Below are 10,680 nucleotides of genomic sequence, written 5' to 3' on the forward strand. Positions count from 1 at the left end.
GGTGGTCACCCCCATTTTTTTGGCCCATTTTTCCCCAACTCACCGTGGTCCCGGAGTAAAAGGGCTCCTTAAGCCTTTTATATATATAGATTTTTGATAAGTCAAAGAATGCATTTTGTAATGGTTTAAGGCAGGGATCGGCAAACTGCGGCTCGTGAGCCACATGTAGCTCTTTGGCCCCTTGAGTGTGGCTTTTTCACAAAATACCAACTTCTGTGCATGGTCCGCGAAGTTTCAATCGCACTGTATGTGTGTGCCTGCACGTGTAATTTTCTGGAAGAGCCACACTCAAAAGGCCAAAGAGCCGCATGTGGCTCACGAGCTGCAGTTTGCCGACCACTTGTCTAAGGTAACCAAAAGAAGAATAGTGAAAGGGTTTATAACTACCATAAAAAACCAAAGAGAAAAAAAAACACCCAAAATTACACAACCAATCCAAAAAGGGGAAAGAAAAAAGATACACAAAACAGGAATGACACATAGCAAAATATCACATTAAATCCCAAATATTTCAGTAATTATTTAAATGTGAAATGACTAGCCTTATCTAGTTTGGCTCATTGGATATAGTATTGGCCTGTGGACTTAAAGGTTCTGTGTTCGATTCCAGTCAAGGGCACTTGCCTGGGTTGCGAGCTCCATCCCCAGTAGAGGGTCTGCAGGAGGCAGCTGATCAATGATTTTCTCATCATTGGTGTTTCTAGCTTTCTGCTTCTCCCTCTCCCTTACTCTGTGAAATCAATAAAGATATACTCTTAAAACATAAATGTGAAATGACTAAACATTTCAGTTAAAAGACAAAAATGGTTAGGCTAGATTGAAAAAATATTGTATGGTGTCTACAGAAAATATATCTATAACATAAAAAAATAGAATTAGGAAAAAAGAATGGAAAGCTATATGAGGGAAATACTAACCATAAAAGTAGATGTAGCTGTGATTATTAGGTAAAGTAGGTTTTGCTGTTCTAGTGTTAAAGACAGACACTTCATATTGTAAAAAGATTCAGATCCCTAGGAAAATATAACAAGTCTAAATTTCTATGCACCCAATAATAAGCCCTCAAAAGTATACAAAAAAAACATATAAAAAAATAAAGAAGAAATTAGTTAGCAATTTGACAAGATAAGAATGTATGTTCCCATCACTTATTCAAAATTGAATGAAGATCCCAGCTGATATGGTTACTCAAGAAAAACAAAGTAGGATGTGAGGGCGATCTGGCTGCGACATCTGTCACCCCATTGATCGCCAGGGTTGATTCGGCTGATCTGGCTGGCTAGGCGGGTGTCCCCCTCCTCCCTCACTGATCCATGTGCGTCCCTCCCGAAGCTGTGCGCTCGGTCGAAGAGGACGACCTTCCCCCCCGAGGAGAGGACCGGTCTTCGGTCAAGGGTATACGAGTAGCTGCGCTCCCCTGCTAGAACCTCCAAACAAGCTCTCAAGAAAAACAAAGTATATAAAAATTTGAAAGCAAGAGCAAATCTTATAATATTTCAGATGAATATTTTCATCTAAAGTCTAAGTTATTAGAATTTAAAATTGAGTTAAGTAAGGTGTTTCTGGTTAAAAGTTCAAGTTACACAGCTAATTTGTATTTCTATGAGTTACAAAGTTTTAAAAAATGTTTTCAATAGCATATATAATGATGTAAAAAATGTTCAAATGCCTAGGAATAAATGCATCAAAATATGTTAAGAAATTCTATACAGAAAACTGTAATCATTACTGAGGGAAAATAAAGTAGTTCTGAATAAATGGAAAGCTATACCATGGTCATGATTCCTTATTGAAATGTCAATTGATCTACATAATCAATGCAATTTCATTTAAAAAACAGGTTTTCTTTGTTTTGTTTTTTATTTGGTGAAACATGGCAAGTGATTTTAATCTATCTACATAATAGAGGAATACATAAAACTAGAGGCCCGGTGCACAAAAATTTGTGCATTTGTGGGGGGGAGGAGTCCCCCAGCCCAGCCTGTGCCCTCTTGCAGTCTGGGACCCCTCAGGGGATGACCACTTGCTGGCTTAGGCCTGCTCCCTGGGGAATTAGGCCTAAGATGGCAGTCAGACATCCCTCTGGCAGCCCGGCAGCCCTCAGGGGATGTCCACTTGCCAGCGGGGAGCAAGTCTAAACTGCAGTCAGACATCCTTAGTGCTGCTGAGGAGGCGGTAGAGGCTTCCACCACCACTGCTGTACTGGCAGCCATCAGCCTGGCTTGTTGCAGAGCAGAGCTCCCCATTTGAGAGTGCCCTGACCACCAGAGGGCAGCTCCTGCATTGAGCGTCTGCCCCCTGGTGGTCAGTGTGTGTCATAGTGACCAGTCATTCCCAGTCTTTCTGCTGTTAGGGTCAGTTTGCATATTACCCTTTTACTATATAAAATAGAGGCCTGGTATACTGGTGGGAGCCGGCTGGTTTGCCCTGAAGGGTGTCCTGGATCATGGTGGGGGTCCCACTTGGGTGCCTGGCCAGCCTGGATGATGGGCTGATGGCTGTTTGCAGCTGGTCACACCCGCTTCAGGGTGGCGGTCCCCACTGGGGTGCCTGGCCAGTCTGGGTGAGGGGCTGAGGGCCGTTTTCAGGCTGGTGGGTGACTGAAGCACCCAACCTCTCCTTTTTTTCTTTTTTCTTTTTATTCTGGGATTTATTTACCTTCTATGGCTGTCACTGGAGCTGAGAGCCGGCTCCAGCTTGAGGCCTCGGCTGCTGAAAGCAGGTATCTGGGGTTTGTTTAGCTTCTATAATTGCAACATAGTTGCTTAAAGTGCAGCTCAGAGCCTGACGCAGCAGGCGGGGAATTTTGGCTTCCTCCATCGCAGGTGCAACCAAGCCTCCTGTTTGCTTCAGCTGCATGGCTGCAGGCCACCATATTTGTTGGCTGTTAATTTGCATATCGCCCTGATTAGCCAATGGGAAGTGTGTCGGAGGTATGGATAACTACCCTATGAGTCTTTTATTAGATTAGACTAGAGGCCCGGTGCACAAAAATTTGTGCACTCGGGTGGTCCCTCAGCCGGGCCTGTGCCCTCTCGCAGTCTGGGACCCTTCAGGGGATGTCCACCTGCTGGCTTAGGCCCACTCCCTGGGGGATGGGGCTTAAGCTGGCAGTCAGACATTCCTCTGGCAGCCCGGGATCCCTCGGGGGATGTGCACTTGCCAGCGGGGGGCAGGCCTAAGCTCCAGTTGGACATCCTTAGCGCTGCTGATTAGGTGGGAGAGGCTCCCGCCACCACCGCTGTGCTGGCAGCCATCAGCCTGGCTTGTGGCTGTGCAGAGGTCCCCCTGTGGTAGTGCACTGACCACCAGGGGGCAGCTCCTGCATTGAGCATCTGCCCCCTGGTAGCCAGTGTGTGTCATAGTGACCAATCATTTCCAATCGTTCTGCTGTTAGGGTCAATTTGCATATTACCCTTTTATTATATGGATATAGAATAGAGGACAGGTGCATGGCGGAGGCCGGCTGGTTTGCCCTGAAGGGTGTCCTGGATCAGGGTGGGGGTCCTGCTGGGGTGTCTGGCCAGCCTGGGTTAGGGGCTGAGGGCTGTTTGCAGGCTGGCCACACCCCCTCCAGAGTGGAGGTTCCTGCTGGGGTGCCTGGACAGCTTGGGTGAGGGGCTGATGGCTGTTTTCAGGCTGGGCCACAGCCCACTTCCAGTGAAGGGGGCCACCTACTGGGGAAGGCGTGGGCCATCTTGGGGTGAGGGGACTGAGGGCCCGTTTTCAGGTGTGCCATGGCCGTAGGGCTGGAAGCAGGGTATCTGGGATTTATTTATCTTTCTATAATTGAAACTTTATAGCCTTGAGCGGAGCTCAGGGCCTGCAGGGCAGGCGGGAAGCTTGGCTTCCTCCGTTGCCGGGGGCAACCCAAGCCTCCTGCTCACTCCAGCTCCATGGCTGCTGCCATCTTAGTTGGGTTAATTTGCATACTCGCTCCTGATTGGTGGGTGGGTGTGGTTTGTGGGTGTGGCTTGTGGGTGTAGCAGAGGTATGGTCAATTTGCATGTTTCTCTTTTATTAGATTAGATAGCTGGATGCTGTAACGTTATGACCAAAGAGCAGGGACATCAGGCTGCTCCCCCTGCCCCATGGTGGTTGACGGGGGGGCCTCGGGCTGTGCCCCACACCCCCACCCCAGTGCCAGGCCTGGGGACCTCAGGCCATGCTTCCAGCTGGACAGCGCTTGACAGGGGACCTGAGGATGTTACCCCCACCTGGTGGCACTTGACTGGAGACCTGAGACTGCACCCCCCACCTGGTGCCAGGATGGGGGACCTGAGGTTTTGCTCTCCACAAAGAGTAGCTTGATCGTGGGTGGGCTGGGTCTTATCCAATGCGGGTGGGGCCAGCCGGGTCTGGATCTCTTGCATTTTCTAAGTGCGTGTGGGTGGTGGGAGGGAACTTGACTCTAGGTCCCACAGTGTGCTCCAGACTCTGACAGGATGGAGATTTTCATATGCATTTTATTAATTTTCTTTCATCACTGACATTTCTATTATAGAGAAAGGGCAAATATCAGTATTAAATATTTCCTCTAATTAATTCCCTTTTAATGTGCATGAATTTTGTGCATGGGGCCAATAGTACTTATATAATAATGTAAAAGGCCAAGAATATCAAAGACAATCTTGAAAAATCAGATGAAAGGACATACTTAATAAATAACAACTTATTCTAAAGCTGTGGAAATAAGATAAAGTGGGTGTTTGTGCAAATATGATTAGAAATGGAACAAAACAGAGAGCCCAGCAATATGAACCCTGCTTTATGATGAGCATCATCCCAGTTTGCTCAAAACAGCCTGTTTAAGTTTCTTGTTCTACAGCAATAATTAGCAATGCCCTTTTTTACTCTCAAAATCTAATCAATTTGAATAATAAATCCTATGGCCATCATATTTCTGACAAATGTGGTACTTCAAAGTTGGAAATGAAGGCCAGAAATTTTGAATAAATTGTTCTGTTACATTTGGGAACCATATGGAAAAATGTTAAAGTTGATTTTTGCGTTAAACCAATCAGATGGACAGTAGACTTAATTGTGAAAGCAAAACAGTAAGCTTTTAGAAGAAAATATAAAAATACTAGTGACCAGGTGCATGAAATTTGTGCACATTAAAAAGGTAATTAATTAGAGGAAATATTTTAATATTGCTCTTTGCCCTCTCTTCCTTAATAGAAGTGTCAGAGATGAAAGAAAATTAGTAAAATGTATATGAAAATCTTCCTCCTGTCAGAGTCTGGGATGCACAATGGGAACCAGAGTCAAGTTCTGTCCACCCACATGTGCCTCGAATTCACGTGAGACCCAGACCCGGCCAGCTTCACTTCCATTGGGCTAGATCCAGACCTGACTCGCCCAACCCCTGTCAAGCCCTGCCTGGTAAGGGGTGTGTCTTTAGGTCACCTGGCCAGGTGTAAGACCAGGGGATGCACCTTGAGGTCCCCTTGCTTGGGTCAAGGGGCACAGCATCAGTGCCCCAATCAAACCCCGACAGGAAGGGGGCGCAGCCTCTGTAACCTGGCCCAGGGTGAGGTGTATAGCCTGAGGTCCCCTGGCCCGGACTGGGACAGGAGGCACACCTTGAGATCCCCTTCAAGCTACACCTGGTGCAAGGTATGGCCGGAGGTCCTCCGTCAAGCCCTGCATGGCGGGGGCACGTCCTCAGGTCCCCGGCCTGGAACTGGGGAAGGGATTTCAGCCTCAGGTCCTCTGGCCATGCACCAGCTTGGGAGTCACTGCCTGAGGCCCCCTGGCCCGGCACCATGGCAGGGGTGCAGCCTGAGTTCCCCTGCAAGCCCCGCTGGGCAGGGGGCACAACATGAGGTCTCCCATCAAGCCCTGCTGGGCAGGGTATGCAGCCGTAGGTCCCCTGCTCCATCCCAGTGCCAAAAAGCCTCAGGTCCCTGCGGATTGCCTTGAAGGCTTGTTACAGGAACTTGGCCTCTGTTCTGGGTACAGCCATCTTATGTTAAGGAATCCCTGCATCCGCTGTAGGCACAGACATCTTGACTATTACGGTGTGATGGTCAATTAGCATATTCCCTCTATATTAAATAAGATATCTTCCTGTACTTGTGGAGAGAATGATTTCTTAGCAGGACACATACACTAACACACACACACACACACACTTTTTGTTAGATTTGTTCCTAAACATTTGACATTTTTTATGTAAATTGAACCAAAAAAATTGTAAGAACTTCAGTTTTGCAGAACAGATCGTGAAGAGAAACAAAAGGCAAGCTGCAGGACAGTTGAGGTAGAACAGCCACCCAAGGAAGGGTGACATATGAGACAATGTCCCCAAAGGCAGGACTGCCATTCTAGAGCATTTCCCACTTTGTTATTACCCAGATGTGAACCCTGAGACAAAAGATACCTACTAAAAAGGGCTCAAATTAGAAAAACAACAACAAAAGGAGCCAACAAACAAAGAGCAGAACAGAGCTGTCTACCTACAGGGAGAGGGCTGCCTGGCCCTTGCAGCTGTGCTCACTTCACAGAGTGCTGTGTCACAATAAAGCTTCCTTCTTCACTTCACCCAAGTCGGACAATCCTGTTGGCGTTGACTTTGCACCAAAGCCCATCAGTTCACACAGGCTACCACTAAAAAATACATATGGAAGGCAGGCAGACTTTGTGAAGTCACAGTTTGGGAGAACTGGTATCCAAATATTTTCAGAATTTTTATATACCAAAACACTGCCTTAGGTTACCTACTAGGTGTACCAGTTAATAATGCAGATTTTTTTCAATCGATGGAGTTACACATATGTTGATATATATGCAATTTGATATGTATGCTCTTTTGTTGTATTAACAGCAAGATTCAAAACTTCATATGTCAAATTTATTCAAGGTGTTAACATCATAGATATTTTTACATTTAAAAATATCGAATTTCATGCCAAAAAAAGAGCATTTGTGGGATGTTTTAATTCATTACTTTATTTTGAAGAAAAAGTTATCATACACTTTGGGAAGCTTATGGTGACAATGTTCTATCTCAAGATACTTGTGAACGCTGGTATAAATGCTTTAAAAGTTATGATTTCAATGTGAAAGACAAGGAACGTTGAGGTCAACCAAAAAAGTTTGAAGACCAACAATTGCAAGCATTATTGAATGAAGATGCATGTCAGACTCAAAACCAACTTGTAGAAAGATTAAACATTGCTCAGAAAACAATTTCGAATCATTCACACGCAATGGGAAAGATTTTAAAGAAAGAAAAATGGGTGCTACATCAACTGAACGAAAGACAAATGGAAGCCGAAAAGTCATCAGTAAAAGGTTGCTTCAATAACAAGAAAGTATTTTTTGCATCGAATTGTGACTGGCAATAAAAATTGGATTTATTTTGAGATTCCCAAGTGCACAAAACCATGGGTTGATCAATGGTCAACCATCAACATCAACTGCAAGGCCAAATAGCTGCGGAAAGAAGACAATGCTCTACTTTTGGTGGGATCAGGAAGGTATGGTGTATTATGAGATTCTAAAACCAAGTGAAACCGTTAATACTGATAGCTACCAACAACAAATAATCAATTTGAACCACACTTTGATCATGAAGTGACCAGAATGGGCCAGAAGACATGCCAAAGTAATTTGCTTCATGATAATGCACCATCACACACTTCAAAACCAGTTAAAGACATGTTAAAAGATCGTACCTGGGAAGGATTAACCCACCCACCATATTCACCAGACCTTGCTTCTTCAGATTACCACTTGTTCTGATCCATGGCACATGCACTTTCTGAACAGCACTACAAAACATACGAAGACGTTGAAAATTGGGTCTCTGAATGGTTTGCTTCAAAACAAGAGAAGTTCTATTCGGACGGTATCCACAAATTACCTGAAAGATGGGGGAAATGTGTAGCTAGTGATGGACATTACTTTGAATAAAGCAATTTTGATTTTTCTCTTGAAATTATGGTGTTTTTTCTCATTATAAAATCCGCATTATTAACTGGTACAGATCCCTAAAAATCGGAAGCATTTGACACCACACCATATGGGACCTGGGAAGCACCTAGTCTGCCAGGAGGCACACAGGGCCGATGGCGAAGCCTTCTGGAATTCTTGCAGGTAGTAATGGGCAAGGCAGGATACGTTCACTAGGTTTAAATTAGACAGTTTAAATAATTTGGGGTCAGAAGCTGGCCACAAAAGCAGTCTCTAGTTTTAGTCAGTTTGGCTCAGTGGATAGAGCATCAGACTGCAGACTGAAGGGTCCCAGGTTCCATCAGGTCAAGGTCAAATACTCAGGTTGCTGGCTCAACCCCCACCAGGGGGCGTGATGGAGGCAGCTGATCCATGATTCTCTCTCATCACTGATGTTTGTATCTCTCTCTCTCCCTCTCCCTTCCTCTCAGAAATCAATAAAAATATATTTTTAAAAATGGAGTATCTAGTGGCTTGGCACTTTTGCAGGCGTAGTTTCAGGTAGGGGGACTATTGGCTTGGCCTGTAAGAGTTTGATAAAGGAGATATTTAAGAGTGTGGTCACTGAATTTATATCAAAGGTACACTCACAGGGGCATAAAGGGGGACATTATCTATCTCCAGGAATTAGCGCTGGTAGAAGCAATCTCTCCATGATCAAGGTCCCGACTACCAGAGCATAAAGATCACAGAAAATAAGAAAATACAGTCAGTACAATCCCCCTTGCTCCCCAAAGAGAACACTCCCCAGACTTCAAACCCTGGGGGTTAATTCTGCCTGTTGTTGAACTTTTATAACCAAACCACACAGCTTTCTGTGTCTGTTCTTTCATTCAACAGTGCAGCTGTGAGAGGCAGCCATGTTGCTTTGCATTGCTGTAGTTTGCTCATTTTTATTACTGTATATTATTCTTCTGTATTTATAAGTCTGTTCTTCTACTGATGGGCATTTAGGTGGTTTCCAAATGCGGGTCTAGTACAAAGCACGTTGCTATGAACATTCTTGTACATGTCTGCAGGTGCACGTGCTCACACACATTTCACTCTGGGGGGACATTCCTGGATGGGAGCTCGGGTAAGCATGTGTTCCTTTGGTAGATATACCAAACACCGTCCCTGCCTGAGTGTGCAAGTATCTCTGAGCTTTGATTGTGGCCATTTATATGTTAAATTCACAAGGAGAACACTCCAATGTTATTTGACAGAACAGTTTCTTTGCCTCCACACTAGAGAGTAAATGTATTGCTTGATTGATGTATAATGATTAATTTTCTCTGAACCTTATATACAGTATACACATTGACTCATGAAATGGCTTTATTTTCTATTTACCCAGATTGCTAACTCCAGGTAAGCACAAATACAACATGGCAGGAGAAAAAATAAAATTCAGAAAACTTTTTTCTTCAATTAATGTGTCTCAGATTTTAATTTAACAACTTCTCAGACCAGCCTCTCTTTCCTGACTTTCTCACATTGACCTCCTTGAAGAAGCCAGTGAGTGGTGCTCTGGTTCTGTGAGAAATTGTGGAGAGCTTACCAGATCTGATCAAACCACTTGAATTTAGCAATAAGTGGCTTTCAATAGGTGTTGGTTTCTTTTTTTAATAAACTGTAAATCAGTCTAAAATCTTCATTATTAAACTCTTCTTGCTTTTTAAAAAAATCTATGGAGAAAATTTTTGTCACTCACTATTGGACCTTCTTTGACCCTTTTCATGATAAACAAGTTCTCAGAGTAAAAAACAAACAAAAATCTACAATCCCTTTCACACTCTATTATCCATAGTAGAGCGCGCGCACACATACACACACACACACACACACACACACACACACACACACACAAAATGAGACTTTTTCTTTGTTGCTGTTTCATGTAGAGATTTGTAAGAAAACAGGGGACAAGTTTCATGAATGCAGAATTATTTCAGACCATCAACCACTATAAATTTTGGTGAAGTTACATTCCCAGGCATTTAAAGTGGGAAACAAACAAAGAACCCACAGAAATTGTGGTGTAGCCATCACCGTTTGAAGAATACTGGGGTAAATTCATTTTGGTCTCTAAAGATAGTGACATCAAGGTTGTTTGGAACTGGGGACCCTGAGAAAGAGGATTCCTACCAAGAAGGACTCCTGCTGGCTAAATAGACTCAAATTTATGAGACAGACCAGTGCAGCCATTGCTATGGAAGGAGGAGGGGAGGGGGGCTCACCAGGAGAGCTCTTTAAGAAGAAGACTGCACTGAGCTGCCTGCCTGCACTGTGTTCCTGCATTTGAGCCACCCCTTAGAAAGGAGTCTCGAGAATATATTTCAGTCTTTAAGACTGAGGCTTTCTCCATTCAATTGGAACTATGCACTTCTATCCTTATCAGCATTTTCACTAACCAATCAGAGCAGCTCCATTCTGACCAATCAGGACACTACTTTTTGGAGCAATGAAACTTTGAGGACTTGAGTCCTTCTTTGCATGAGGATGGACCAATCAGAGACCAGGGGTGGGGACTTCTCTCTAAGCCAGCTTCTTTCTGGCTCTGGGAGCACACTTTCTATTTTCACTCAAGATTATTTCCTGGAGAAACAGGAAGAGGGAGATGGGAATGGAGCAGGTGGAGCAGACCAGAGCAGAGCAGAGCTGGCTAGCCAGAGAGGGCCACCGTGCCATCTGCTGCTTCATGATAGTAACTGAGCTGTATCACAATTGAACTGTTTGCAC

Source organism: Myotis lucifugus, unplaced genomic scaffold (genome assembly GCF_000147115.1).
Source record: "Myotis lucifugus unplaced genomic scaffold, Myoluc2.0 scaffold_2664, whole genome shotgun sequence".
NCBI classification, from domain to species: domain Eukaryota; kingdom Metazoa; phylum Chordata; class Mammalia; order Chiroptera; family Vespertilionidae; genus Myotis; species Myotis lucifugus.